Source organism: Leopardus geoffroyi, chromosome B4, assembly GCF_018350155.1.
Source record: "Leopardus geoffroyi isolate Oge1 chromosome B4, O.geoffroyi_Oge1_pat1.0, whole genome shotgun sequence".
Taxonomy (NCBI): Eukaryota; Metazoa; Chordata; class Mammalia; order Carnivora; family Felidae; genus Leopardus; species Leopardus geoffroyi.
The window spans coordinates 74,037,897-74,041,894 of NC_059341.1; the positions used below are offsets into that span (position 1 = coordinate 74,037,897).

The following is a 3,998-nucleotide window of genomic DNA, read 5'->3' on the forward strand; positions in this document are numbered from 1 at the left end:
ATTTTTTCAGTCAGAAAAGGAAAATCTTGGTGCCCACAGAAACTCAACTTTAAAAATGAAAAAAAAAATTAGAGAATTTTACAGATATTTTAGTATAAATGTATTCAATTCTGTCAGGACTGTAGAACTTCCCAGAGTATCAGTACGCTGTTTTTCTCATCTCCCCAAGCAAAGGGGGAAGGAATGGCTTGACTAATGACCTTTTTGTGGTATTTACCCATTGGCCTTTTCATGTGACCCTAGGATGGTCTATTTTGCTAGGTGTGGTATATAATAATGGATGTGAACGAACACACTGCAGAAAGATGAAGGATTTATTGACCATAGTTCTTGCACTGACACCTGCTAATTAGCAATAAGTAGCTTGGAAAGTGAAATGTGAAAGCAAAATCGCAGACGTGAATTCTCACGTACATGCTTCCAGGTTATTTAGAACGTGCCAAGTTTTCACTAAGAATCAAGAATTAAGCTAGAAGACAAGACAACATGGGCATTATACTTAGTAAAGAGAAGATTTATGTTTTATCGAATAGTATACTATGCTCCGTTCTTTTGAAAATTAAAATTTTCAGACTCTTAACATTTTCCAAAATAAGGCGATTTAAAAATACCTTTATTTTTATGCTTGTTAGTGGTCTGTTTTCTTGTCCAAAGAGAAACTGAATGATGAGTTCTGCTTAAAACACTCTTAGGCCACAATGGACTTACGTTCGGCCTTCAGTGAGTTTCTGCAACTTTCTTTGCCCAAGGCTAAGATACTCAAATAGGGGTTTATTAACATTAACATACCTGTAATTCTGGTTCTTAGATGAAAAGCATATCTGAGCTTGGTTCTGGAATCCTTACTCAGGTAAAACTCCCAGTTTTGGCTGAAATCTTTGGCACCCTGTGTCTGATTAAGACGCCTGCATCCAGTTCCAAGTAACCCCATTTTGGGACAACTGGCGCTGATACCACTTCTCAACCCCCCACCCCATTCAGTGTCTTCCACCCAAAAGGACAGTCCAGAACCAACCAGTCGCTGAAACCGTTAAACGTTATTTGTTTTCTTGAGGTGAACCACGCGCATAACACACCCCTTTTGAGTGAAATAATGTCATTGTGTAGCCATTTGTCACCCCTGGGTGGATGAGGTCAACGAACTCTCCAAAGTTGCTGTCTCAGGAATAAATTTCATTCGTGGTTGGAAAAACCAAGTGAGGAATGTTATGGGAAAGGGAAAATAACTTTTATTTGCCTGGTGGTTAAGTAGGGCTAAGTAAAAATCGAGCCGAGTACGTGCTTTGTTTGAGCGACAACGCAGTGCGTTGAGTGGAAGACAAGACGCCCATCGGAACCGGCTTCTCCCTTTGTCTTTCACTCCACCCGAGGTGGGGGGAGGGCGTGTCATGCGGATCTGGGGTGGCGGGACTGAGGGGGCTTGCGGCGCCCCAGCGGCGAAGGCGGAGGCGCCAGGACGCCGCTCCTGGCTTCTCAGGATGCCAGCCGGCTACACACAAGGTCGGGGGCAAGGCCGCGCCACGGCTCGGAGCCCCAAGGAGGGGCGCGAAGGAAGCGAGGGCTGCCAACCCGAGGGCGAGCGGCGCGGGCGGCGCCAGCCCGGGGGCTGCAGCGGGCGGGGCTTGCGCAGCGCGGCTCCCGGGGGAGAAAGGAACCTCTGCAGTGGCGGGGCCGGGCCGCGGCCGGAAGACGGGGGCAGGGGGGCAGCAAGGAGGGAAGCGACGGCGGGCGGGGCCTCCGGCGCGCAGCCCCAGTAGGTCTCCGGGAATTTTCCACTAAGGCGCGGAGCGCCAGAGCCGCCGAGGCGCAGCCCGCCTCTGCGCACCCGGGGCCCACGTGACGGTGATTCACCAGGCGCCGCCTCCCGAGCCCCGGGCGGGGAAGCGACGGGGTGAGGAGCGAGTGTGCAGTGGAGGAGAAGGAGCGGGGGAGGGGCGAGGACGGTGCGGAGAGTGAGAGGGATGTGCGGGGCAGGCGGGTGGAGGAGGACGTCGGAGGTGCGGGAGCCCCTCCTGCGTGGCCGGGGCCTGCTGGGCGGCTGCCGTGCGCTCGCGGGCAGTGCTCGCGGGCCACGCTCGCCCGGGGCGAGCCCTGCGCCTGCCTGCGACGGGGAAACCTAGATAGCCCTCAAACGGCAGGGTTCTTCCGGGGTGCTTTGAGGAAAGCCACAGGGGGGCTGAGGTCCTGCGGGGTTTTCGCGAACGCGCCGGGCGGCTGGGGGATGCCCCGCTTGGGAGATCGCAGTGTGGGAAACAGTCACGCCCTGTTGGAGTCTGTCTGTGCCTGTGTACGTGGCTCCTGACGTGGACAGCCGCGGCGCTGGAAAGCGGGCACCGGAGGGAGGCAGAGAGGGACAGACGGACAGAAGGAAGGGTGCGGCCTTGGGCCATCATCCGTGGCCTGGGAGACCCACAGGCACCGGTATTTGTCCGTTTAAACCCACAGACCCACCAGGAGACCCTTGAGGCTTCGGTGGACGTGGGGGTTGTCGTGGCGCTGGTTCCAGATGGTTCCCCCGTGACGACTTTTGGAATTGGCATACCAAAGATTTCCTCTTACCCTTCTGCTGTGTTGATTAGACATTACACAGACACCCCGCCCTTATCGCTGCTCTTGCAAGGAAACATTTATTACAGAAGTACTCCCTACTGTTTCATCTCTCGTGTCCTTTTAGGTTCTTTCGAGTAATTGTGACCTTTTCCTTTTCCTCAAGTTCCATCAAAGACTTGGAAACAATATAAAAAGGAAAAAAAAAAACAAAAAAAACAAAAAACAACTAGCCTGAATTAGAAAGTTAAGATCTTTGTTTACCAAATGCGTTGCCTGGGAAGGCATCCTTGTGGGTTTGCTCTGTTGAGGTTTCCCCAAGGCCTCTTCTGGGGCCTTTTCCTCTCATTTCCACTTCGAGGCAAAAGCTCCTGAACTTGCTGGATGCCTTTTCCACTTTGGTTTTAACTTTTGTGCCGGAACTATGTATATTGTTTTCCCATAGGTTTCTGCAATTAGAATTACTGTAACTAAAAAGAATAGCTAATGTTCATGCACTGCTTGGGATAGGTGCTATTTCAAGTTATTTATAAATGCGTGAATATTTAATTCATCAACACTGTATGGTGGGGGTTATTATACACCTTACCTCATTACTTAGAGGTCGGGAAATTGAAGTTAGATAACTTGCCCAAGGCCATCCAGTTTGTAGGTGGAGGAACTGGAATTTGAAGCCAGACTGTTGGAGATAAATCCCATGCTAGTGGTCACTACGGTGTGGAAATTTCCCATTAACAAACATAATTGTCCTAAAATATTAAATGTACATTTTGGTGGAATTCCCTCCCCCCGTTTTATTTATTTAGTCTTCCTGAAGTTTATTTTGAAGAGTTGTCTAAATTTAGTTGGGGTGGAAAACCACACACAATTTAAAAAAGAAACTTATGAAGAAATCATGCATTCCAGGGCAGTATTATTACATTTTTCTTACATGGAATATTATTGAAATATTTGACTTAGGAACTTCTTTTTCTCGGAAGGGTTTGTCTTCAAATACCTTTAACCCCTAGTAAATAGTAAAACCTCCAGGAAAATGAGGATGAGACTCTTCAGTTGTCAGTATTTGTTAAATATATATTGATTGAAATGTGCTTGAGAAGTGAATACCCTTGAAATGGTCGATGACATAATGCAAAGTGAAAAGGAAATTTCCAAAAGAAACATGAATGTTGGATATGTTCAATAAGAAGATACTATGGATTTCTTTCCTTCTTCTCTTCCTCCCTCCCTCCCACCTTCTCTTTTATTTTTATTAAAAAAAATTTTTTTTTAAATGTTTATTTTTGAGAGAGAGACAGAGTGTGAGTGGGGGAGGAGCAGAGAGGGAGGGAGACACAGAATCTGAAGCAGGCTCCAGGCTCTGAGCTGTCAGCACAGAACCCAATGTGGGGCTGGAACTCATGAACCATGAGGTCATGACCTGAGCTGAAGTCGGACACTTAACTGACTGA

The 3,998-nt window shown here is 48.5% G+C and overlaps 1 long non-coding RNA gene across 1 annotated transcript; it reads right to left on the reverse strand.

The window, feature by feature from the left end:
- Positions 1-296: 296 nt before the first annotated feature.
- On the reverse strand, positions 297-883 carry LOC123591934. Its single transcript, XR_006709503.1, has 2 exons — positions 790-883; positions 297-469 (listed from the first exon to the last, which is right to left on the reverse strand). It is a non-coding gene; the product is annotated as an uncharacterized LOC123591934 (long non-coding RNA).
- Positions 884-3,998: the final 3,115 nt, after the last annotated feature.